General features: G+C 43.7%; 1 pseudogene; it reads left to right on the top strand.

The window, feature by feature from the left end:
• The first annotated feature begins 11055 nt into the window (after positions 1-11055).
• Positions 11056-11185, top strand: LOC118154375 (small nucleolar RNA SNORA26; annotated as a pseudogene).
• Positions 11186-27659: the final 16474 nt, after the last annotated feature.

Genomic DNA, 27659 nt, shown 5'->3' with positions numbered 1-27659 from the left:
CTACTAAAAATACAAAAATTAGCCGGGTGTGGTGGTGCATGCCTGTAACCTCAGCTACTTGGGAGACTGAGGCAGGAGAATTGCTTGAACCTGGGAGGCAGAGGTTTCTGTGAGCCAAGATCGTGCCATTGCACTCCAGCTTGGCCCACAGAGCAAGACTCCATCTCAAAAAAACAAAACTATGAGAAAGCAAATTCTGTTGTTTAAGCCACCCAGTGTGTGATGGCAGCCCTCGAAAATAGATAACACACAGATATCATCATCTGGATTGTGGTAACTGTATTATGTTTGTATACACACATCAAAATTCATCAAAATGTACAACTTAAATCTATGCAGAGGCCAGGTGCAGTGCCTCATGTCTGTAATCTCAGCATTTTGGAAGGTCATGGCAGGAGGATTACTTAAGGCCAGGAGCTGAAATCAGCCTGGGAAACAGCAAGACCCATTCTCTACCCAAAAAAATTAAAAGCTGAACATGGTGGTATGTGCCCGTAGTCCCAGCTACTTGGGAGGCTGAGGTACCTAGGCAACAGAGCAAAACCCTCACTCACTCACTCAGTCAATGCAGTTTATTGTACGTCAGTTACACCTCAATAAAGCTATTCGTTTTTTTTTTCCAGATGGAGTCTTGCTCTGTTGCCCAGGCTGGAGTGCAGTGCACAATCATCTCAGCTCACTGCAACCTTGGCCTCCCAAGTAATACAAGTAATTCTCCTGCCTCAGCCACCCGAGTAACTGGAAATACAGGCATGTGCCTCCACGCCCAGCCTGTATTTCCAGTTTTTCTGTTTTTAGTAGAGACAGGATTTACCACGTTAACCAGAATGCTCTCCATCTCCTGACATCATAATCCGCCCACCTCGGCCTCCCAAAGTGCTGGGATTACAGACGTGAACCACCTCGCCTGGCAAAAAAGCTATTCTTAAAACCCGCTACTAAGTTGTTGTTTTAGTTTAATAAATCAAGCACTCACCCAGGACCTCGCCAAGTGTTGACTTTTGTTGTGACGCTACAGGGAGGACTCAGTGCTGAACATCTCTACAGGAGAGGCCCAGAGAGGGCAAAGTATGTGGACTTGCCCAGTGTCATGCAGAGAGAGGGTCATCAGCAAAGCCAGACCCATACAGAGACCTCCCACCTCCTGACCAGGCCCGTGCCTCTCGACCTTGTCTACACCTTTCAATCACCTGGGAAGATTTTTAAACTCCCCGCACCTGGGTTGCCACATCAGTTAAATCAGAATATGGGAGAGTGAGACCAGGCCTGGCTAGTTTTTAATGCTCCTCAGGTGATTCCAATGTGTATCCAAGGTTAAGCAGCCACTGCTTCCCCAAGGAAGCCTACCTTAGAGAAACAAGCTTCTTATAGCACCTATCTGAGCTCAGCCAGGCACACTGATGTACCCGCCTACATGATTGGGAAACCTAATTGCCTTAAGGTTCTGTGCAGAGCCAGCCTGGACTTAAATCATTCTACTCACATCGAAATATTTACTCCAAATAGTCATTACCACCTGGAAGGGGCTTGCAGGTAGCTAGGGAAGAGGGGTGAGGGGTGAGGGGAGGCAGCAGAGTTCAGCACACCCTGTAAGCTAAGTGGGCTATCTGCAGAGGCTGCTGTTCTTAGCATCCAATGCTCAACTATCCCCTAAGAGATTTCTTGAGTTAAATGTTTGCATTTTAATGCTTCAAGGCCTGAATCACCCGATTCTTCCTGGTGCAGGTGCTAGGGCTTGGGAACATATGATAGATGATTTGCGTAAAGTGAGTGATTTGCATAGACTGGAAAATTTGCATGCAGGAAATAGCTAAGGCAAGGATAAAATTATGGTCCAGAAATGGCCTGAAATAATGCGTTAATTTGTCGCTCCGGTGTAATACGAATGCTTCTCTGAAAAGTGAGCCTCTGCCTTCAAAGAGATAAAGCTGCCCACTTCCTGGCAATTAAGGCGCATGTCCTGAGAGTCTTGTGGGACTAAGAATGACAGGACACAAGGACGAGTGGGACCACACGCCAGGTACCTGACCCTTCCACACCACTAGTTCCTCCTGGCTCAGCACTATCATCGTATTTCATTCAAGCCCAAATATTGCTCCCACAAGGGGCTTCTCCACTGGACCGTGAGCTCCTTGTGGGCAGGAGATGTACACAGTTCAGCTCGATTCCCCAGCATGCAGCACAGGGCACAGCATTGTACCAGTTGTGAATGTTTTCAGCTGCAAGTAACAGAAAACCCAACTAATTGCTTAAACCATAAGAATGTGTATTGTTTACTTAACAAGAAGTTCAGATACAGGTTGGGGGAGGGGTGACTCAACAAAATCAAGTCATCAAAGCACTCCTGAGCTCTTTCCACTATCCTCATGGCTGCTCTCATGATATCAAGATGGCCGCCTCAGCCGCAAGCTATGACATCTTCGCACATGAATTCACAAAGCAGGAAGCCAGGGCACTTGCAGCTAAATGGCTGCTCTGTCTTATCAGAAAGTAAAGTTTCCCAGAAGCCCCAGCAGACATCCCTTTCCTCTGTTCACCAAAGCTGAGTCAGATGTCCAATTCTAGACCAATCACTATCAAAAGGTAAGAGGATTGAAGCGGGGCACATTTCTGCCTGAAGGAAATCAAGAGTTCTCTTAGCAGAGAAGAATCAAAGAAAGGCTGTTGGGTAGAAAACCAGTGATATCTGTCAGTAAAATAAATGCCTATTAATGAAGATGTGAAGCAGTGATCTTGGGAATTAAGTGATGTCTTCTCTTTCCCCCAACCCTGAATCCAGATACTGGGTTCTTATCACGATGGAATGTGAGCAGATGTAACCTGCCTCACTTCCAGCCTATGTAGGTAAGAGCTGGTATACCTTCTATGCCCCTCTTTCTTTCTTTCCCTGCTGCAGGGACGTCAAAAAATCACGTGTTGAGATGTGAGTATCTCAGAGAGCCTGGATAGCTGAATCATCTGATGAAGGAGAGCACCCACAGGCTCCATCAAACATTTCAGGAGCAAGAAATAAACGTTCATCTTGTTCAAACACCAGCTTTGAGGATTGATTGGTTATAGTAGCATAACCTACCCTATCCTGATTCATACAGCTAGGATGCCGGTTCCCATTTGGTCCTGAGCAAAAAAATTAGAACTCTTTCTAATATCAAGAAGTCTAGAGCCCCTAGAAAACTGAGGTTCTCAATATGCTTTAATCCAATTTCAACTGTAATTCATTAGGCAAGTTATCTTAGCCTACAATATTGCCATTTCCCCATCTAAGTGAAAATAATAATAGTTCCTGCTTCATAGCATGATTATGACTAAAGAGAGAGGACCTAGGAATTTTACTTACAGGAATTTATTCTACTTGTGAACTTATACCTGTATGCAAAGGAATATAGGGAAGATTTTTATTTCCGGGTTTTTCTCTAAGAGCAAAAGACTGGGAACAACCTAAGTATCCCTCAGAAGGAAGGTGGTTTAATATATTATAGCACATCTATAAAACAAAATACCATGTCACTTTAAAAAAATAAAGTAGATCTATTTGGGCTAAAATTTAAAAATTGCCAAGATATGTTGTTACCTGTAAAAAAAAAAAAAAAAGAAACAGCACAAGGCATATAAAATGTAGCCATTTGTTTTTATTTAAACAGCATTCTCATATATGATTGTTCATGGATTTTTTAAATTCTAGAAGAGTATGCAAGAAACAATGTTTCTGAGGAGAGAAACAGAGACTGGGGTGGGAAGGGAGTTTATATTTTATAGCATATCTTCTTGTACATTTATTTGATTTTTATATTATTTTTGAGTTGGAGTTTCAGTCTTTTGCCCAGACTGGAGTGAAGTGGCACCATCTTGGCTCACTGCAACCTTTGCCCCCTGGGTTCAAGCAATTCTGCCTCAGCCTTCCAAGTAGCTGGGATTACAGGCAGGCACCTGCAACCACACCTGGCTAATTTCTGTATTTTTTTTTAGTAGAGATGGGGTTTCACCATGTTGGCCAGGCTAGCATCAAATTCCTGACTCCAGGTGATCCACCCACCTCAGCCTCCTAAAGTGCTAGGATTACAGGTGTGAGCGACCGCACCTGGCCTATTATTTTTAATAAAATAAGTAATAATGTAAATAAAGTGTTTCACCCTCAATGACATTATTAAAGTTTAATGTTTATTAAATTTAAAAATATTTTCAAATTTAAATTTCAAACTTATTAAATATTATTGTTATTGATGATGTTACTTTAATAAAAGAATATTTATGTCTTTTGCCCAAGATGACATTTCCAGGGCTCCTGCCTCTGGCTCCTTTAGAAGGCCTGTCTCCAACCTCTTTGCCTTCTCTCTTTTTCTCCAAGGACAGTGAGAAACAGGAAACATCTGAAGACCAAGCTCCTATTTTTTATCTACTCTGGAAGTAACAATTCCACCTGGATACATCCATGAGTCAATGCAGCACAGGCTGCCTCTCAGGAAAGAGGTGAGGCTCAGTTACAGGTGCTGGGAATGTGGTAAGATCTCTGCAGCAGATGGAATTCTGCTGCTGTGCCCAAGGAGATGGCTTTCAGAGAAATATTTGTCCTTGAACCACAATTGCGACTCCAGAGTTTGTAGTGGAAGGCAACTGCCATTACTGCTACTGTATGTTCAGTCTCCTGGGACTGGCACAAGCAAGGAAGCCTAAAAAGAACACTTCTACCCCAAGGGGGCCACCCTGCCAGCCTGGCATAGCTGAGCAGGGAAGATGTCAGTGTGGCAGGCTGAATAACAGTCCCCAAATATGTCCACATCCTAATCCCTGGAACCTGTGAATGTTACCTGATAGGGCAACAGGGACTTTGCAGAAGAGATTAAGTGAAGGATTGCAAGATGGAGAGGTTATCCTGGACATCTGGGTGGGCCCAGTGTAATCACAGTGGTCCTTGTAAGAAGGACAGAGAAGGAGTCAGAGTCAGAGAAGGCCACGTGACAATAGAAGCAAAGAGATTTGAAGATGCTATGTTTTGATGATGGAAGAAGCAGCCAAGAGCCAAGGAATAGAACTCTAGATCCTGAAAATGTCAAGAAAATACGTTCTCCCCTAGGGCCTCCCGAAGAAACAGAACCCTGCTGCTATGGTCTGAAAGCTTGTGTCTACTCAAATTTATATGTTGAAATCCTAACCCCAAGATGATGGTTTTAGGGAACAGCGTTCTTATAAAAGAGGCCTAAAGGAGTTTGTCTGTCCCTTCCACCACGTGAGGGCACAGCCAGAAGGTACCATCTTTGAAGCAGGGAGCAAGCCCTCATCAGACACCAAATCCACTAGCACCTTGATCCTGGACTTGCCAGCCTCCAGAAGTATGAGTAATAAATGTATGTTGTTTATAAATTGCCCAGACTAAGAGCTGCACAAACAGATGAAGACACCTGCCAGCACCTTCGCTTTCACCTAGTAAAATGTATTTCAGACTTCTGACCTCCAGAACTGTAAGATAATACATTTGTGTGGTTTAAAGCTGCTAAGGTTATAGTAATTCGTTAAACAGCAATAGTTACAACAGCCAGAGTCCACTTCTCACTGCCTCTCCACTCATCTCTATTCACCTTCTGCTCTCAGCTGCCTTCGCAACTAAATGTGACCCTCACGGTTCCAAGATGGCTGCTGCATCTCCACACCTTACATCCTCTCAACTTCAAATCCTGAAAGATTCATCTTTACTAACTTAGGCCACCTGCCCACCCTCTGGCTCTACTAGACTATGAGGGGAAGGATTTGACTGAAGAAATGGGAAGACCCTTCGACTTTGCAGTGGGAGAGCAAATCAAGTCTGCATACCAGACGGTAAAGTTGTGGTAAAGAGCAAGGATTAGGCTAGACTGCTTGTTGCTATTGTGTGACCCTGGGTGAATTGCTTGACCTCCTTATGCCCCTTTTGCTAGGGATAATAATAGCACTCAGCTAATAGGACTATTATGAGGATTAAGTGAGTTAATAAATGTGAAGCTTTTAGAACAGTTCTGGAACATTAAAGAGGGAATTTATTATGATCCTCACAGAGAAAATCAGGTGTTTTGAAGAAGAGGGATTAGATGCTGACTGGTCAAAAATATTGATGAATATCCACCTTGGAAATGGGATTCTGGACAGAACAATGTGTATTTGTCTATTTCTAAAGCTCTAATGCAGGCTTTCCAAGGCCCAAAACTTCTTACTAGGGGTGCGACGAAGTTTAGAGTTCCCTGTCCAGCTTGGCCATAAGTAACACAGGTGGAGGGTTTAGGAGGGAGGAGGAGATGTCAAGGAAGATTGAAGCTGGAGAGAGTCAGCCCTGAGGTTCAATCAGAACCTTCAGCATACATTCATATGGTCAATATGGACTGGATGCTGGGGACAGAGACAGGATTAGACACCAGCCCTGATGAGTGGAGGAGGATGAGAGAGGCTCCAAATTATAAAATGACAATGCAGCTAATCAATGTGAGCATTAGTGTATTTACAAAGGGCTGTGGCTGCACAGAGGAGTGGCTGTCTCACTGCCCAGATAATCCTGGAAGGGCTTTGGAGAAGAGGTGCAATGTAAGCTGGGTCTTAAAGAATGTCTGGGTAATCTCTGGAGAGAGAGGATGGGGAAAGCATTGTTCGTCCCTGTGATGGCTAATTTTATGTCTCAATTTAACTGGGCCATGGAGTGCCCAGATAGTTGGTCAAACATTATTCCAGGTGTGTCTGTGAGTGTGTCTTAGGATGAGATTAACACTTAAACCAGTGAGCTGAGTAAAGCAGATTGGCTCTCCCCAGTGTGAGTGGGCCTTGTCCAATCAGTTGAAGGTCTGAATAGAAAAATAGGCTGACCCTCTCCCAAGTAAGAGGGAATTATTCCTACTTGGCAGTCTTCCAACTGGACTTTGGGCTTTCCCTGCCTTTAGACTAGAACTGAAATGTCCGTTCTTTTTAGTTCTCAAGCTTGCTAGCCTTCAGACCACAACTGCACCATCGGCTGTCCTGGGCCTCCAGCTTGCCAACTCACCCTGCAGATCTTGGGACACGTCAGCCTCCATAATTGTGTAGCCCAATTTCTTATAATATGTTTCTTTGGTTCTGTTTACATTGGTTCTGTTTCTCTGGAGAACCCTGACGAATCCAGTGCTTCATGAATGTGGAATGAATGAGTAAAAGAATAAATGAACAGCCACTTACAAATCCTCTTTCAACGGCAAAGTCTATGATGAAGAGTCTAACTCAAAAAAGCAACATAGAGCCCCCAAGAGGGGCTTCCTGGAGCCACTTCCAGGGGCTCGCATGTACCTGCAGGTTTCTGGGCAACATGCAAATGAAGGAGGTGGCCCTCCAAATGAAAGAGGATTGGTTCTCCTGGTCATAGCCTGGGCTTGAGCTTCTTTTCATTTTAACTTTTCCCTTCCCTTTTCCTCTGCTCCATCAGAAATGGCATCCCTGGGCCGACCAGCACTTCCTAAAATGACTGAATGACCAGCTGGACTAGAGTGTGGTCCTCCCTGATGCATCCTTGTGCAAGATAATAATTATTCACCAGCTCTAGAGTCAGCCAGACCTGGATCAGAGAGCCAGCTCCGCCAGGATGTCAACAAAACATATAAAGCTGTCGTATAAAGGTTTTCCCTTTCATATTTCTGCTTTAACGTTGCTCACAAGGTTTCAAAAGCTCAAGTATGACCCACTTTCTTGAGCTACAACCTCCCATAATATTGTTTGTCACAAAGCATTCCTATGGCTGAGCACGCAGTGGCTCATGCCTGTAATCCCAGCACTTTGGGGGGTCGAGGTGGGCAGATCACGAGGTCAGGAGATCAAGACCATCCTGGTCAACATGGTGAAACCCCATCTCTACTAAAAATACAAAACTTAGTCAGGTGTGGTGGCGCGCACCTGTAGCCCCAGCTACTCAGGAGGCTGAGGCAAGAGAATCATTTGAACCCAGGAGGCAGAGGTTGCAGTAAGCCGAGATTGTGCCCCTGCACTCCAGCCTGGTGACAGACCGAGACTCCATCTCAAAAAAAAAAGCATTCCTAAGCATCTCCATGCAATGTCCTCGTGCATTGTCCCCATGCAGTGCCCCATGCAGAGATCCTGCAGAGAGTCCCTTTTCTAACTTAACAACTACCTTTTTTAAAAATGCTGTATATAAGGTACTGAGCTAAGCATTTCCCATTACAGTATCTCATTTGATCCTCAAGAAAACTCTAGACGTGGGATCTGTAGCATAGTTCTCTGGGTGGCCTTAGGCCAACCCAGTTCGCGCCCTTTCCTTATCTGTAGTTCTCAAGAATAACTGCAGGACGTGCTGGAAATAAAACATCCTGAGATTAGAGGCGAACTGGCCAGGATAGTCCAGGCTCTGTTCCAATCCCTCCCTAGAAACTAGATGTCCTTCAATGCTTAGCCCAGGGAGTCTTGTTACTCTGAGCTATAAAATCAGTGTGGGCTGCTTTCTGAAGTCCCTCAGCTGCTATGAAAGCAGAGTACATGGACTTGAGACTCTATCCACCCAGGTAGCTTTCCTGAACCTTGGAGGACTGGCTTAGCAATGAATCCTAGGTTTCTGTTGTCTCTTGCTGCCTGCCTGTCTGTATGTAATAAACTTGCTGTGAGCCTTGGTGTTCTGTTTCACCAGACTCAGACCAGTTGGTAATCACTGCACAGGAAACCTTCTTCACAGGGTCTATTATTACAGAAGGGGAAACCAAGGGTCGAAGACATCATTTGTTAAAGACCAGAGAGCTAGTGAGCAGTGAAACCTGCACTAACTACTGCATATATCCTATGGTGGCCCTGTTGTAGAGAAGAAAATAATAATCTGAATCAGAGGACAATATTTTAATCCAAAAGCTACATGGCTACAGGTTGAAAACAGAAGTCAGAGCTATCCACAGGTGCAGGAGCCAGTGGGCCATCATCCCTCAGTAGTGGGAAGATGGCAAGGGCGACCAGGCTGAGGTTTGCTGGTAGCCAAGCTCTGGGCTGCAGCAGCCACATCTCATTTTCCTGAGATCAGAGCAGAAGCTCTGCTCCTCTGCCTCTCAAGTCATCCATTCTGACCCTGGCATCCAGCTACCAAAGTGATTTTACAGCAACTTGGGGATTTTGTGTAAAACCAAATTTAGGCATCAGGTGGGGGGTTAAAGAACACCCCACCCTCTTGCTATCACCTGGAAGGAATTTGTTTTACCTCTTTTCTGTGAGATTACAGATCCATTCCAAAGCTCCTCTAAAATCTAGTGGGCAAATGGCAGGCATGTGTGGCATTGGTGAGTCTGGGCTCTGCCCTAAAGAGCCTAACATTTTAAGAGAAAATGTTAAGAAACGACTTCAGTACTTGCAATCTGAAGACTTGGATTTGAGTCTTCAGTGTATCACATGGTCTCTCTGGGTCTCAGCTTCCATTACTCAAAAACAGTAGCAATATCTCCAGCAGCGTCTACTTGAACTGCTTGGCTGTCCATGCTCCAGGAAAACTGCAGAGGTCAGTCCAAGGTCAAGAGTATCCATCCTTAACAACCCAGAACCTCTTTCACAAGCCAAACAGAACCTAATTGTTGGAAGACAGCCAGCTCTCACTTCAAAAAATAGCAATGTGTTCTATTGAAAATGCAATGTTTTAATAGTTTAATTTCTATGCATTTTAGCTTTGGAGATTAATTTCATGTTTGGAAAATTAATTTATTTAATGTAAATTGGCTTTGACTGTGAAAGAACTGAGATGAAGGTCTGGGGTGTGGCCTCCGATCATAATGACCATATTTGCATATCAATGGCCTCTCACTTCATTTGCTGCCTTGGCCAACTTCCGACCTTAGATGGCTCAAGACAGAATGGAAATATGGGAGAAATGCTAGTCTTTCTTCCTTTTTGAAAGTTTAAATATAGAAACTGCTTTGAAATAAAAATTTCCCCCGTGGACTTTTGAAGTCAGACTGAGCAGACAAAATAGATATTTTATCAAACTTACCAAGATTATAAGAGAGTATGAATAAATTCCTTAATGTCTGCATGGGTGCACATGCCCTTTGGGATTCTCATTGGGCCTCCTGGAGACCGCTCATGCATCCCCAAATATTTATTGAGAGTTTACTTAGTATCAGGCTCTGTGCTACATGATAAGGCTACCCAGAGGAAGACAGATGTGATCATTGTCCTTTGGAGCTTGGAAGTAGGAGAGGCAGATATTAATGAAATGTTGAACAACCATAGAAATATAATCTGTAATAAGGGCTCAGAGTAAAAATAGAGTATTCTAAGAATGTAGAAGAGGGGGCTTCCATAAGGGAAGGGACTAATGAGCAAAGACACGAAAAAAGAACACACATAAAGAAAATGTGTGTGTGTGTGTGTGTGTGTGTGTGTGTGTGTGTGTGTGTCTTGGGAAGCAGGAAGGGAGAGGAATTGTTTGGGGTTTAAGAAACAGAGAGACAGTGTGGCAGCAGTGCAGAGAGCAAGAGGAATACTGGTATACTCAAATGCTATAGGCAGTGGCCAGGTGCCTTAGAAAAGATTTTGGTCTTTTTTGAAAGAGCAGTAAGAATTTATTAAAGGATCCTAAGTAAGGGGATAGGTGATCAGATTAATACTCTTAAAAGATATTTTGGCTGCTATATGGAGATGAGATTCAGAAGGAAGCCTGTGTGGAAGCCAAGAGACCAGTTAGGAGGCTGTAGTAGAATCATGGCTTGGACTAAGCTGGTGGTAGAGTAGATGGAGGGAATGAATGGATTTGATAATTATTTAGGTGGTCAAAACAACAGGACTTGGTGATGGACTGGCCACAGGAGGAGGGGGAAAAGAAACTGGCATCAAGAATGATGTCCAGGTTTCTAGCTCACATAACTGAGTGGGTGATGTCACCCATGGAGATGCAGGCTCATGCTGGAGTAGGGGACTTATGTAGAGACTCAAGAGTTCCATGTTGAGCGTGTTAGTGTGAGGGACCTTTGAGATGTCAGGCCTGTGTTTAGGAAAGCAGGCTGGGCTAGAGATGGACATGTGAGAACCCTCCTAGCCTTCAATTGAGCTGGGATTAGATGGTATCAGAAAAGTGAGAGGCCCTTTCCTGTACCCTATTAAGGTCGACACAGTGCTTTAAGAGCCTAACACAGAAAGGTAAAGTAAGTAAGTAAGTTTCCATAAAACCCAGAGACAACATTGTAAAATTCCTCTTTGAATCATGTCTGGAGCCACAGTGGAAAAAAAATAAATAAAAAGAGAAAGAGGAGAATACAAAATAAACCTCAGGCAACTCCAACATGCCAGCTCTGTAAAATTGTCTCCACCACAAGTTGTGGCCCTTGGCCTGTGCAGTTCTTCCATGTGCCATGTGTGATATATTTGCACCTCACTGCTGATATACTTTTTCTCTTTTCCAGTATGAACCTTTCTTTTTGCCCTCTGATTGGATACTTTCACATGTTTTGTTTTTAAGTTAATTCTTTCCTCTGTTCTATCAAGTCTGCTGTTGAAGCTACCTAATGAGTTTTTCAGTTCAGTTATTATATTCTCTATTTCTAGAATTTCTATCTGATTTTTAAAAATTATTCCTATTTCTTTGTCAAATTTCTTGATTTTGTTCCTGGATTGTTTTCCAAGTTTGCTTTTTTTTGCTTTTATTTTTTTTGAGACAGAGTCTCACTCTGTTGCCCAGGCTGGAGTGCACTGGTGCAATCTCAGCTCACTGCAACCTCTGCCTCCTGGGTTTAAGCAATTCTCTTGCCTCAGCCTCCCAAGTAGCTGGGATTACAGGTGCATGCCACCATGCCTGGCAAATTTTTGTATGTTTAGTAGACACGGGGTTTCGTCATGTTGGCCAGGCTGGTCTCAAACTCCTGACCTCAAATGATCTGCCCACCTCGGCCTCCCAAAGTGCTGGGATTACAGGCGTGAGCTACTGCACCAGGCCTGTTTTCCAAGTTTCATTTAATTTTCTATTTGTATTTTCCTGTGATTTCCTTAACTTATTTAAGAAGATTCTGAATTCTCTCATTTCATGGATCTTCAATTCTTCTGAGCCTATTGTTTGAACTTTGTTGGTTTCTTTTGGTGATGTCATATTTCCCTGAGTTTTCACAATCCTTGCATCTTTACATTGGTGCTTGCATATCTGAGGAAACAGGCACCTCTTTCAGTTTTTGGAGGTGTCCATTGCTTGCGTTCAACCTTTACTACTTAGTATTAGAATTTAAACACTGGCCTGTTGTTTCTTCCCTTTCTGGGGAGGACTTACAGTGAGCACCAGAACTAAAACACTGCACCGGGGTTAAATTGTTGCTTTGTTATTGTTTCTTGGTCTAGGGAAAACTTACAGTAAGCACAGGAGGCTAAATGTTGCCCCAGAACTATATGCCCTCCCTCTCATAGTTTCCCAGTCTGAGGAAGACTTAAGCAGGTACTGGAGCTTAATCCTGACCTTTTAGTTGTTTCTGGGCCAAAGAAATGCTTTCAGCATGCACCTGGGCATTATGGAAAATCCAGCCAGGCATTTGGGCCTTTCCACGGACTGTGCCCCCTGCAGCCCTATAACTCTAGCCAGTCTCTTCAACATGGCCTCCCCACCAATCAGAGCACAGGGTAGCCACCCAGATCCAAGTGCCAGTGCTGCGATCAGCATCTTGCTCTTTGTCTCTAACTCACCCTAGGTGGTTCAGCCCTCCTGGCATTCCCAATGGTTCCCATGGGACAGGACCAGAGTGGGCTTCCCTTGAAGATTCCCAGATCACAGGGAAATCAAACATCCACCCCTTAGTCCCTCCTGAAACTCCTAAAACCATGGATCAGGGGAAATTCTCTGTTCATAGCATTCTGCCTGGCTAGGGAGGAGACAGCACAATCTGAAATGATGACTTCCCTTAGTGGTCACAGATTCTCTCAACTCTGTGAGTCCAGGGTTTTCCTTGCTTCTCTTCCAAGTGTTGGTGTATTGGTGAACTCAGGGTGGTATTCTGGTTTTGAATAGTTTATAGTTGTATTTTTCTGAGACGGGTGATGCCAAGGGACCTTATACTCTGCCATCTTGGTGACATCATACCAGTCCAAACTTTTCATCAACACATCATCTGTGTAGTTTGTATTCTTGCTAAGGATATATGATCTGAATCTAATTATGAGACAACAACCAGAAAAATCAAGATTACAGAGCAATATACAAGTCAAGTAGTGTGGCCTCTTCAAAAGTGTTAATTTCATTAAAGACAAAATTAAATTAAAATAAAAAACAAGGAGACAGGCCGGGCACAGTGGTTCATGCCTGTAATCACAGTACTTTGGGAGGCCGAGGCAGGTGGATCACCTGAAAGGTCAGGAGTTCAAGACCAGCCTGGCTAACATGGTGAAACCCCATCTCTACTAAAGATACAAAAATTAGCTAGGCATGGTGGTGGGCACCTGTAATCCCAGCTACTGTGGAGGCTGAGGCAGGAGAATCGCTTAAACCCAGAGGCAGAGGTTGCAGTAAGCTAAGATCATGTCCCTGCAATCCAGCCTGGGCAACAAAGCAAGACTCCTTGTCAAAAAATAAATAAATAAAATAAAGAGACATTTCTGGAATCTTGATTTAAGGAAACCAAGGAGACAGAACAACCAAAAGAATACATGACCCTTGATTGGATCCTCCTAACTCGAAAGGCAAAAATTATAAGGGTTATTTTAAGGAAAATAGGGGAAATTGAAACATGGTATTCATGGGGATCATCATGCTATTGGGATTATGTAGGAGAATTTCCTGGTTCTCAGGAGGTACGTACTGAAGTGTTTAGGGATGACATATTTGCAACTTTCAACTGGTTCAGAAAAAAGAAAGTATTGTTGAAAAATGTGCTCTTTGAACGAAGAGACCTTCCAAACAGGTTTGGGTGAGCAACATGGCTGTTTACTCACCTGGGTGAAGGTGGACCAAGGCCGAAAAGGGCATTAGCAAAGGGCAGTGGGATAGGAGTTAGTTTTATAGGTTTCGGTAGTTTTTTGGGCAGCGGGGGTGTTGCAGAGTAAGATCAGTTACAGGTAGGGGTTAGAGGCAAGGAGTATACATGACCACAAGTTCACTTACAATGGCAGGGTTGGGCGAGAGGTATTTACATTATCATAAGAACAGTTAAGATGGCAGGGAGGGTTGGGTGAGGGGCTTGTCTGGGGAAGCTCCTCTGGATGAACAGGGACAATGGCGAAAACAGGTAGAGGGTGGGAGACATCAGCCGAGGCAAGCAGGACTTCAGACTTTCAGGCTGTAGGCTTGCATATGGAGACAAGTATATACAGAAAGAGAAACGACACAAATATGGGAATGTGTTAACAAATTGGAGACTCTAAGTGAAAGTATATGGGTATTCATTGTACTACTCTTGTAAATTTTCTTTAATTTTTTCAAGATGAAAAGCTAATGAAATTGCAATGACTTCTAAGACCAACTCTCCAGCGTTAAGCCAATCTTCCTTCCCAAGCTGTCTGTATAATCCTCCGCAAGACTGCCTTCACTTCAGACACCAGCTGCAAGTTTGGGAGTCCCCAGGCCACTCTTAATCTGACCAACTGGCTACAAACTCAGGAGTCCTCATTACCCCCTCAAGTTTGATATTCACTAGAATGATTCACAGAACTCAGGAAAGTGCTGTCCTTACAATTAGTTTTATTACAGCACAGCATATAAATCAGAACCAGCCCAAGGAGAATATATAGGCCAAGGTTTGAGAGGGTTCCAGATACAAAACTTCCATTGTCTTCTCCCAATGGAGTCAGGACTTATTCCCCTCCCCGCACATTCATATGTGACAGTACACAAGGTATTCCTAGTTAGGGAAGCTCACCTAAATTACAGTGTCCAGAGCTTTTACTGGGGTCTTACGTTGTAGGCATGATTGATTAAATCATTGGCTATGCCCATATCCTTCTAGGAGGTTGGACTGATATCACATGGCTAAAAGCCCCATCCTTCTAATCACACCATGGTTCTTCCTAGTGTGGCCTGCTCCCAGTCTGAGTCATCTCATTAGCTTAAACTATCAAGGTCCACCGTGAGTAACAAAGACACTCCTCTCATTTAGAAAATTCCAATTATTTACAGGTTATCTACCTGTTAAGAACCCAGGAGAAAGGCCAGCCAACTTTTTCATTGTTTTATTTTTATTTTTATTTATTTATTTTTGAGACAGAGTTTCGCTCTTGTTACCCAGGCTGGCGTGCAATGGTGTGATCTCGGCTCACTGCAGCCTCCGCCTCCTGGGTTCAGGCAATTCTCCTGCCTCAGCCTCCTGAGTAGCTGGGATTACAGGCACACACCACCATGCCCAGCTAATTTTTTGTATTTTTAGTAGAGACGGGGTTTCACCATGTTGACCAGGATGGTCTCGATCTCTTGACCTCGTGATCCACCCACCTCGGCCTCCCAAAGTGCTGAAATTACAGGCTTGAGCCACCGCGCCCAGCTATTTATTTATTTTTCTGAGACAAAGTCTCGCTCTGTCGCCCAGGCTGGAGTACAGTGGCATGATCTCAGCTCACTGCATCCTCCACCTCCCGGGTTCAAGTGATTCTCCTACCTCAGCCTCCCCAGTAGCTGGGATTACAGGCACCAGTCACCAGGCCAGCTAATATTTTTGTATTTTCAGCAGAGATGGGGTTTCACCAAGTTGACCAAGCTAGTCTCGAAATCCTGACCTCTGGTGATCCGCCCACCTTGGCCTCCCAACGTGCTGAGCACGTGAGCCCCCATGCCCACCCAAACTTTTTTATTATACAGAAAGAGTTTTAAAACTATTTTAAAATATAAATATTTAAAACATCCATCTAGAGCCACAGTAGGTAGGCCTAGAGCACTTGAATAAATTAAAAAAAAAAAAAAACCTACTAGACTCCAGGGATATTGTTTCAGCTCCTGGCGGCCTTGAAACAGCAGCACAATCTGTTTACATCCTAAGTTTAAAGAAACCACTCAGGTGTCTCAACAGTTCCCATTTCAAAGGCATTAGGATAAGTCATTTCACTTTTCTACACAGGGTCAGCCACAAAGAGTAAATATACAGTTGTGTGGGAGTGACAAATGAAAGGAAATGATTTACATTTGTTGCCCAATACTTCCCAATTCAATTTACTATGCCAAATTCTTATGATAATCACAGCCTATACTACTTCAATCAAATCAGATCCCTCTAACTCCAACCCAAACAGGGAGGAAGTCAGGATTCATAGACAGTGTGAAAAATCATTGCACAATTGCAAATTAGAACCATAATCAGCCCTTTGACCCCTGAGTCCTCTTCATCACTAGGCTGTGAACCAAGATGACTTCTTGTGACTGTATCTCCAGGAGAAGAATACCAAAGCACTGACAGAGAGCAAAGCCCTGTTCATAGACCCAGTGGAGGGAACAGAGGGAAGAAACATTTGTGAAAAATTAAAAGAGGAGGCTTGTTATTCAGCAAATGGAAGCTCTGAGAGATCAATGTTCTCTTTAGTTTGTTTTTAAATATGAAAGTGATGGCCAGGTGCAGTGACTCATGCCTGTAATACCAGCACTTTGGGAGGCCGAGGCAGGAGGATCACCTGAAGTCAGAAGTTCGAGACCAGACTGACCAACATGGTGAAACCCCATCTCTACTAAAAATACAAAAAATTAGCTGGGCATGGTGGCAAGTGCCTGTAATCCCAGCTACTCAGGAGGATGAGGCAGGAGAATCACTTGAACCTGGGAGACAGAGGTTGCAGTGAGCCAAGATGGCACCATTGCACTCCAACCTGGACAACAAAAGGGAAACTCCATCTCAAAAAATAAAAAGAAAGAAAGTGATGCATGCATGTTGTATTTTTTTGGTTTTTGGTTTTTGTGGGTTTTGTGGTGATGGTTATTCAAACAGTAAAAGGAGTGACATTCAAAATATTTAATGACTGTTTCAAGTAGGGCACAGACCAATCAGGATGAGGGATTCCAAGCCACTGTGCTGTACTGGGGAGTACCTACTGCACAGCAGATTGGATATACAACAAAAAAGAGGTCTCTCACCCCAGACTCCCAGCTGCACTCCCCAGAGGTAACCACTGTTTATTTCTTAGGACTTACTCCAGAAATGTTTCATGCCTCTACCGGCATGTCTCTGTGTCTATATATCCCTTTTTGTCTAGAGCATTGCTTTTGAAAAAACCATACTGTTCTGTAGCATATTCAAGACAGGTAGATCACTTGAAGCATTTGAGATCAGCCTGGACAACATAGCGAGACCCTGTCTCTACCAAAAAATAAATAAATAATAAATTAATTAATTAAATTAAATAAAAAAACAAAACTAAACAAATTTCAGGTATGCTGGTATGTGCCTGTAGGCCAAGGTACTCAGGAAGCTGAGATGGGAGGATCACTTGAGCCCAGGAGTTTGAGGCTGCAGTGAGCTATGATCCAGCACTCCAGACTTGAGGACAGAGTGAGACTCTATCTCAAAACAAACAAACAACATATTTTAGACATCTAGACATCATTTCCTCTACATCTGTAGCTCATTTTGTTACACTTTGGCAATGCTACTCAAAATTTGGTCTGTTTGCCAGTGCAGAAACTGTTTGCTACTGGTTTGAGAAAAGATAAGGGAGGAGCTTGCACCAGAATCAACTATGTCTTTAAGCACACTGTTTATGTCTGGTGATACATACAGTTGACCATTGAACACGGGGGTTAGAAGCATTAACCCCTATGCAATCAAAATCCACCCTAAACTTTTGACTCCCCCAAAATCACAACTATTAATATCCTACTCTTAACTGGAAACCTACTGGTCAACATAAACAGTGGATTGACACATATTTTGTTATATGTATTACATACTGTATTATTACAGTAAAGTAAGCTAGAGAAAAGAAAATATTAACAAAACAATATGGAAAATATATTTGCTATTCACTAGGTGAAAGCGGATTGTCATAAAGGTCTACATCCTCACCATCTTCACACTGAGTAGGCTAAGGAGGAGGAAGAGGAAGAAAAGGAAGCTTTGGTCTTCCTGCCTCCGAGGTGGAAGAGGCAGAGAAGGTGGAAGGGGAGGTAGGACAGGCAGGCATAGTCAGTATAACTTTTATTGAAAAACATCCACACACAAATGGACTTGTGCTGTTCAAACCCATGTTATTCAAGGGTCACCTGTAAATTTTTTTGTGTGTGTCAGAAAGACTCTCTTGATAAAGTCATTGATTTATATTCTGGCTCGAGTTCCTATCTCCCAGTAGACCAGTAACAAACAACAGACTGTCTACTTTGAGCAGTACAGCCCCAGAGCATGTACTTTCATAGTTATTTAACCAGTCCCCTCTTGATGAGCAATCGGGTTCACACAAGTGAACATTCTCACGTGCATACGTCTTTATGCACTTGGGAGAGGATTTCTGTAGGAGAGTCCTCGGAGTGGTATCAAGGTTGGGTAGCTGATGAAAACGCTGGTCACAATGGTGCCAGAGAGTTGGAAGTAACCTCAGAGTCACTTCTAAATCAAAAATAATGGGGTATTCAATGTGAAACTGAGTCATCCAATTTTCATATTTTGTTGATGAGAAAGCCAAAAACCACAAAGGTAAAAGCAGGTCCCAAAGTCTAGTAAGTCAGTGCAGGAATGGGCCCTACTCCTCTGAAAGGCACTGGGTGGCAGCAGAGCAATGACCTGGACACAAGGCCTTAGGGTCTGAGCTAAGGGGATGGATGGAATGACTCTGTCTCCTCCAGTAGTATAACTGGAAACAAGGGTATCTCAGAATCACCCTGGGACCTCATCCACAGGAAATTCCAGGTTCTGTTTTAATGGGTGTTGCCTAGCCGCTTAGGAAAACCTGTGAAGGAGGCTTTGGGGCACACTGCTTGGGCCTGCCTTAAGCTGCCCCATGGAGGAAAGAAGGAAACAGTCACATTATACCAGGATAGCCTAAGAAGGCAGATAATTTATCAACACCCAGAACTTTGAAGAGTTTAGTGATAGTGGGCTCTGGTCAGAAAAAAAAAGGAACAGTAAAAAGGAACTAGGAACAGATGAAGGATAAAAATGATAGAGAACAGAGCTGTATAAGATATGGATGAGGTAGAGGTTCCACAAAAGCTAAAGAAAGTGATCACAGATTTAGAAGGAGAAAGACAGCAATGGAGTCCAGGAAGCCAAGAGAGAAAAGTTCCAAGAAGGGATAAGCAGACAGCAGCAGCAAAAGCTGCAGAGGACTCAAATGAGATGCAGACTTTGAAAGAGCCAGTGGATTTGGCAACCTGGAAGCCACTGGTAGCCTTGTGGAGTCACTTCAGTAAAGCAGTGACAGCAGAATTCAGATTGCAGTGAACCAAGAAAGAAATGGGCAGCAAGAAAATTGAGCCATTGAGTATAGACAGTAATTCTTGGACAGACTGGTTGGGAAAGACGAGAGAGAAAAAGGAGAGTAGAAGGTGGCTGCTGGGGCACATGAGTGTGTCCTTTAAAACCTTGACTCAACCTCTGTGTGTACAGGCAGGTCACTCACTCTCAGGGCCAGAAGTAGCTGGAGAGAGAAAGGGGAGTCCCAGCTTCCTGTACCAGCCTTCGCTGAATTGTGGTTTCCTAAAGATTTGTATAAATTATCCACAGTAATAGAACCCTGTGCCCATACTGTTTTCAAGATGTGTGCATGGGGTATGATAATAACAATAGCCACCATTTATTGAGAATGTATTTACACAGAGCTAAGAGCTTTACATAAATTATCTCATTTAATCCTTAGAATAACTCTATGAGGTCAGCCTTATATTTTTTTCTTCGATTCAAAAATGATAAAACCTGAGACACAGAGGGCTTAATTAGCCTGCTACAGGTCATCCAGCAAATAAACGCAGCAACGGGATTCAAACCCCAGTTCATCAGACTCCAGTGCCTGTGCTCCTATTAAGCCAAAGAGTCCCTCAAGCTGAACTCTATGAATCACAGGCAACAGGCTCATGTGGGGAGCTTTTCAAAAATCCAAATGCCCAGGTTCCACAAAAGATGTACTGACTTTTTAAAAATAAAAACTGGAGCCCACAATCTGAAATCCCCACAAATGATACTATCAAGCTCTGCAAATGTTTCCTATGCTCATGGAAGTCTTCTAAGGTAAAGCATCTACCTCCTCACTGTTTGAGCTGCCTGTCCTTGGTCTTCATCCACATTAGGATTTACATGGGCTTCCTGAGGATAAAGATAGCCTGGACTGCTTGTTTGAGTAGCTTCCCAGACCTTAACCTGGACCTATTGAATGAGCATTTCCATGGGGAAGGCCAGCAGTCTGTTATGTACATTTAGCAAATTCCCCAGGCAATTATTATCTTCAGAGAAGACTGAGAAACTCTATTCAGTTATTCACAGCTAAAAGTATCCTAAGTGCTACCCTGGGCTCTAATTTAAGTTCTAACACTTAATCATTCTAAGCTTCACTTTCCTATAAAATGGGCATAAATGTGCCTGCCTGGCAGAGCTGCTGTAAAGAATAGATACCATACCAATTAGGATTACAATTACCGGCTTATAACAAAAACAAATCAACAATGGCTTAAACATAGGGGTTTATTTTTGTCTCAGTTTAAAGTCTAGAGGTAAGCGATGCAGAGCAGGTATGAGGTCTGGGAGGAAAGACTCTTGCTGTCTAGGGAGGAAGAATAGACTAAAGACGAAGACTCTTGCTGTCTGTCTGCCCTTACATCAGTAACACATTGCCTCTTGACACAAAATGGCAACTGAGGCTGCAGCCATTTTGTCAACAGCCTTGGGTAAAGCAAAGAGAAGAAGGAATTGACCTCCAGGCAGGCCAGATCCCCTTAAGGAGTATAGCTGGAAGGCCCTCCCGATGCTTCTGGTTTATATTGCATTAACCAGAACTTAGATACAGGCCCACACCTAGCTGCAAAGAAGGCTAGGATCTTTTTGTTCAATATCAGATCTTTGCTACCCCAAATAAATCAGGCTTCTGTTTTGTTGGGTTGTTTTTTTTTTTTAAGGAGAATAAATATTGGTGTTTTGGCCAAGCAGAGTGGCTCACACCTGTAATCCCAGCACTTTGGGAGGCTGAGGTGGATGGATCACCTAAGGTCAGGAGTTCAAGACCAGCCTGGCCACCATGGTAAAACCCCATCTCTACTAAATATAAAAAATTAGCAGGGTATGGTGGTGCATGCCTGTAGTCCTAGCTACTTGGGAGGCTAAGGCACGAGAATCGCTTGAACCCAGGAGGCAGAGGTTGCAGTGAGCCGCGATCATACCACTGTACTCCAGCCTTGAAAACAGAGCAAGACTCTCTCAAAAAAAAAAAAAAATTTGGTGTCTCAGTCACAAGAATGTGCCTCTGCTAAGTTCTCACTGCAGGGAGCTGAGGGCACCAGCTGCTGTGCTTTGCAATCTATTGGCCACACCTACCCTGGAGATGCACCCTGCCAACGACTGAGTGCTGAGTACAGAGTTAGACCCAGTCCTGACAGACAAGGCACGCCTTCGTTAGCTGACTTTGGCTCAAGGACTCCCTGAGGGGTTTGCAGAACCTTTGTTAGAAGGCACCTTCCTTAGACTGCAGGGCAATATGGAATGCCAACAACCCAGCCTTTTGTCCCTCTCTCCTTTTCTTGGGGTCTGGTGGCTCTCCTGGCCTTCTCTAGCTCCCTCCCTCCTTTTCCTTTCACACGAGCATTTCCCCTTGTAAAACAATTGCATGTTTCATCCCATCTTGGTGTCCCTTTCTCAAAGTAGCTGACTAACAAAAATGACAGGCAATTCACAGTTCCCAGCACAAATTCAGTAATGCACATAACACTTGTGGAACTCAGTGATGGGCATGGAGTAGACAATAAATAATAGCCATGTGGGGGCAGGAGGAGGAAGTAGTGCAGGGTCAACCACGGAGAAAGGGATGTTTTACCGAAAGGTGGGACGTAGAATCTGAAGCAAATCACTCTGTTTAATTCTCCTTCACCCCCAAAGTATCTCCATTACTGTAGCATTTGGTTAACAACAGCACCAAAGTCTATGTTAAGAAAGGAGCTGTCACATGCCTGGAATCCCAGCACTTCAGGAGGCCAAAGCAGGAGGATCACTTGAGGTCAGGAGTTTCAGACCAGTCTGGGCAACATGATGAGACCCCGTTTCTACAAAAAATACAAAAATTAGCCAGGTGTGGTGGTGTGAACCTGTAGTCCTAGCTACTTGGGAGGCTGAGCTGGGAGGATCACTTGAGCCTGGGAAGTGAAGGTTGCAGTGAGCCAAGATTGTGCCACTGTACTCCTGCCTGGGTGACAGAGAGAGACTCTGTCTCAAAAAAAAAGAAAGAAATTGTCATCACAGTACAACTGAACTGGTATTAGTTAACAGCAATCATTTCAGGTCATTTTTCAACAAAAACAGGAAAAGAGCAGCAACATGGGCCCCAAGACAAAATTGCACAAAATAAACCCAATGTCCTGAGCAACTCTGATTCTCATACTGGAAAAACTACCGGATTATTTGTGATGGTGATGTTAAGAACATTATTTCCATACTGTATAGTGTGGAAACAAAAGCACCATCTCTACAAAAATAACAAAGAATTTCAGCTGGGCGTGGTGGCTCACACCTGTAATCCCAGCAATCTGGGAGGCTGAGGTGGGCAGACCACCTGAGGTCAGGAGTTCAAGATCAGCCTGGCCAATATGGTGAAACCTTGTCTCTACTAAAATGCAAAAATTAGCTAGGCATGATGGCAGATGCCTGTAATCCCAGCTACTCAGGAGGCTGAGGCAGGAGAATCACTTTTACCCGGGAGGTGGACGTTGCAGTAAGCCAAGATCACACCATTGCACTCCACCCTGAGTGACAGAACAAGACTCTGTCTCAAAAAAAAAAAAAAAAAAAAAAAAAAAGTAATGACAAAGAATTTCAAGGAGAAAATACAGGGTGTAAGAAGGTGCAGTTGGGGCACAAGGTGGATGTGAATCCGTATATGACACAAAAGTTCCCTGGGACTTAACCAACATCATGTATGTGGCGCACAGTAGGAGCTTAATAAATGATGATTGCCCACATACACGAATGTTTCACTCAAGGTTGTAGCTCACCACTCACAGATTCATTAAAGAAAGATTTGTAGAAAGCCTACCATGTGCCAGTTTCTGTGCTAGGCACTGATGACGTCAGAGTGAATGAGAAAGTTGAAGTCCTTGCCCCACAGTCCTGCAGAGAAATCTCCTTCGCAGACATTTTCTATGGATCCCTCTGCCTTTGTCTTTCTACTTCACAGACTGAATGTGAGCCCACATCTATCAGACTTAAAGCCCATATGGGCTGGTCTAATGGTAGTGTGTTATCAGAATCTATTCACATTCATGTCCCTAAAATTGGTATGCAACTCCCCACTGCTAAATGTGACTTGTCTTTTAAATAATTATATTAAATTAAACTAAAAGTTTTTAAATGCCCATTTAAATTGCTTCTGAAATATTGTCTTGATCTCTGAAACCAAGTAGACTCATCCATGTAAAATTATCCTTGATGCAACCTTGGATTTCTATTTGCCTCTCTGTTAGTCATCTATTATTGCACAACGAATTACCCCAAAATTTAACAGCTTAAAATAACAGGCATTTATCATCTCATAGAGCCAAGGAGTGACTTAACGGGATGGCCTGGCTCGTGGTCTCTCATGAGGGTTCTTTCCATCAAGGTGCTAGCCAGGGATTCAGTCTCTGAAGGCTGGACTGTATTTTTTGTACAGACAAGGTCTCATTTTATTGTCCAGGTTGGTCTTGAACTCCTCAGCTCAAGCAATCCTCCTGCCTTGGCCTCCCAAACTGCTGGGATTACAGGCATGAGCCACTGTGCCCGGCCCTGCTTCTCCTGCATTCTGCTAGTGACATAGACCATTGCTGGTACTACATAGGAGGGGACCAGATAGGGTTTGAAAACCAGGAGGCGGGATCTTTGGTGGCCCTCCTAGAAACTGGTTATCACAGTTTCCAAGAACTCCCTCTCCCCAAACTCCACCTAAACTCTGGAACAGGGAGGTGTGCAAATGTCACTGTTTCAAAATATAGAGGCACACAGCAAACAGTGAATATACTCTGTCCTGGTAACGCATGTTTTAAGCCCAGTAGAACTGCTTTTCCTCAATTATACTTGAGCATCATGCCAGAGGCCTGCATAGAAGGACATTATAAGAAACAGCTCCAATTAAGTCATCACTGTATTGCATCACTGTTCAGTCAGCTGACCCCTAGGAGAAAAATCTCTCTTTAGTCTCAGGGTCAGGAAAAGTTGAGCTTCTCCCAAACAATTGTTTTTCTAGAATTTTGTTACAACTAACGTTTCCCTCTTAACTCTGGCTGTTCAGAAGCTCACAGCCAAACATGTAAGCTGTGATCTTTTTGAGCTAATGTCATCATGGAGTTATTTCTTCCACTTGTTTTCTATTTTCTCCAACTCCCTCAACTTTTTGTCTTGTCCTTTTGTATATTTTGTACTTTTGTAATTCCTCTCAAAGCTTCTGTGGATTGAGATGGAGTTTAAATACACAGTAAATTAGTTTTTGCCCAAAAGACTAATGACGTGCATGTGCCATCTAGTGGTGAGAGAGACAACTGCCAGAATAGAAACCTACCTAATTTTTCAGATGTTTTTTTGATGGAGAGGGGGGAGTAGTGGGCAAGGGAAGAGGAGGGAGACCAGGACCCCCTCTTCGTGCTTTGTCAGGAAATTGAGACTACTGAGGATTAAAGGGACTCTAGGCAGGGCCAAGGAGCAGGTGATTCAATGGTTAGAACTGAAGATGATTTATTGGAATTTGAAGAAACAGTCACAAAAATACTGAAGAGTGAGGAAGGCACTGGCAGCAAAAAGGTTAAGGAAAAAAAAAGTATTAGGAAAAGTAAACAATGAAAATAGACCTGATTCAAGCAAATCACTTGAAAGGTACTTAATGTAGGTTGATTGCAGATGTGACCAGCCATTTTTTAAACATTCACATTAACTGTAGAAAGAAGCTTAGAGTCCAGTGTTTTTCTTTTACGTGAGAGAAAACTGGGGCACAGAGGCACTGAGCATCTTGTTCAAGGTCACACAGCCTATGAGTCCCAGGTCCAGGGTAACTCCTAGACCAGTCCTTGTTCCCTAGCACCATGCTACTCTTAACTGTATGTAGCAGACGCTCATTTGGGCTTTCATTTTGCACACAGGATTTCAAAATAAAAATGAGATCATCACATAAAAATGCTGGATCCAGCATATTTTCAATAAATTACTACTTGCTGGTTTTTCAGCTACCCCCTTGGCCTACCCCCAAAATGTCAGAGTGGTGGTTTGAAGCACTGGCTTCATTCATCTTCACCATGTGGCAAGTCATCAGTTCACAATGAGAGAGAAGGATTCCAGAAGCCAATCACAGTAGGTGAGGGAGCCCCAGTCTGGGGAAGATAGAGTAAATGCACTCATCTACCGTGTTAACCTAGCATCTGCTCTGGGCCAGGTTCCGGGTAGGATGCTGGGGTGGCAGTATCAACAATGCACTGGCCATGTCTGGAGCTATACATGTACTATCTCTCTGTACCCCGACACATGCATTATTGGGCACAGCTTCGGCTAAAACTGAGGCATAGCCTGGATCTGGAGAGCCCCTGAAGACCCAGCCCAGGGATCTACAGTCTCAAGTTGAATGTCTTAGAAACAGCCTGAAGATGGGGACCAGTGAGGGTGCTAGAGATACTGCCTAAAAAGGAACTTGAGATGTTACCATACTGAACAGTACAAATATTGAACATTTTCATCATCCGAGAGGGTTCTATTGAATAGCATTAGCCAAGAGTACCCTTTCCTGGATTTTCTGTTCCTCTGAGTCATGCCAGTTCTCCCACACCCTTCAAAGACTGACATAAGCAGAGACTGATATGAGCCACTGATTCCTGGAAGAGGCAGAGCTCTGGTACAATGGCTGTTCCAAGTTGACGTCCTCAAAAGTACAAATGACACACCAGAGACAGAGGGCATCTAAAGTTGTTTCTTAAACTTTCCAGGCTTCTGTGCTGGTAAAGGGTGCCAGATGGGGCAAAAAGAACAGAAGGAATATTGAGGGGCTCAACGTTTGTGATTAGAAAGACCCAATTTCCTATCAAGGTTCTCCATTACTAGTTGGATAATCTTTAGGCAAAGCCTTTGGGCACCAGTTTTCTTGCCAGCAAAAAGCTGAGAACTATGATAGTCACGAAGATTAAACAAGCCAGTGGATGAGACAGTGTCTGGCTCATGGTTAAGTGTAGATTTCTTACTCATCTCTTCCTGCCCTTTTGGATGCTAATTTCCCCTCTGCCAAGGATAAGAGCCACATGTCACCTTCTCATCATAGTGGAGGCTAGTCATGCCTAGCTGTGCTACTCATTCTCTTAATGAATATTTGTTATGAAAACAGCAACTGCCTGGCCTCGTGTTCTGCATCAAACAAAGATAGAAAACATATCCCCAAGAGCTCACTGTCCCATGAGAAAGACTGGCAGGCAAACCAAGTTATATAGTAGGGGAACAAGAAGTGAATTGAGAGTACACAGGGAGAGAGAACAGAGGTGGTGATATTTCAGCTAAGACAGAAAGCGTGAATAGAAGTTTGCCTGATCAGCAAGCATTTGGGAGAGGGCATGCCGAACAGAGATAAGAGCACATGCAAAAATGGAAGACTGGAAAGCAGGGTAAATCCAATTATGAAGGTCTCTGAGCACCGTGCTAAGGAGTTTGAGCTCAAACTTGTAGGGGACACAAAGCCTCTAAAAGGAAGTCATCATATTTGAGTACTGAACATATTTCTACATTGCCAGTGTGGATACGGTTTAGAAGAGGCAAGACTCACGCCTGTAATCCCAACACTTTGGGAGGCCAAGGCGGGAGGATCACCTGAGGTCAGGAGTTTGAGGTCAGCCTGACCAACATGGAGAAACCCTGTCTCTACCAAAAATACAGAATTAGCCAGGCATGGTGGTACATGCCTGTTATCCCAGCTACTCTGGAGGCTGAGGCAGGAGAATCACTTGAACCTGGGAGGTGGAGGTTGGGTGAGCTGAGATCACGCCATTGCACTGCAGCCTGGGCAATAAAAGCAAAACTACATAAAAAAAAAAAAAAAAAGAAGAGGTAAGACTGGCAAAAGGAAAGTGAGTCTCAATTTGTTCCACTTTCCCCCATTTCGCTGCGCTCCAGTCACAAGGGACTTCTCTGAGTTCCTTGAATTACAAAATACCAAGCTCTTCCCCACCTCAAGGCCTTTACACTTACTGTTCCCCCTGCCTGGACCACTCTTCTCTTGGCTGTTACAGAGCTTCCTTCTCAGCCTTCGTGTCAAGCATTTCAGACCACGCATTTCTTTCTTTCCCTAATCAATCTAATTTATCAGTTTTCCTCCATTATTCTCTCTTGTAGCATCCTGGGGGTGGGGGTGTTCTATTTATCACAATTTGACATTTTATTCTTATTTGTATTATGTGATCAATAGCTGTCTTCCCCATTAGGCTGTAAACTACCATGAACATGAGGTCATGTCTGCCCCCATTCAACACCATGTCCCCATCACCCAACACAATGCCTGGCACTGCGCTAACAATAAACACAGGACTTAATAGACTGTGACAATAGCCGAGATGATCATGGCTTAACCTAAGGAAGTAGTAGCAAACCTGGAGAGAAAAGGCTAATGCTACAGGAAGTAAACAGGAT

The sequence above is a fragment of the Callithrix jacchus genome, chromosome 5 (genome assembly GCF_049354715.1).
Source record: "Callithrix jacchus isolate 240 chromosome 5, calJac240_pri, whole genome shotgun sequence".
NCBI classification, from domain to species: Eukaryota; Metazoa; Chordata; class Mammalia; order Primates; family Cebidae; genus Callithrix; species Callithrix jacchus.
The sequence above is the reverse complement of the archived record's forward strand: the minus strand, read 5'-3'. Positions and strand labels throughout refer to the sequence as shown.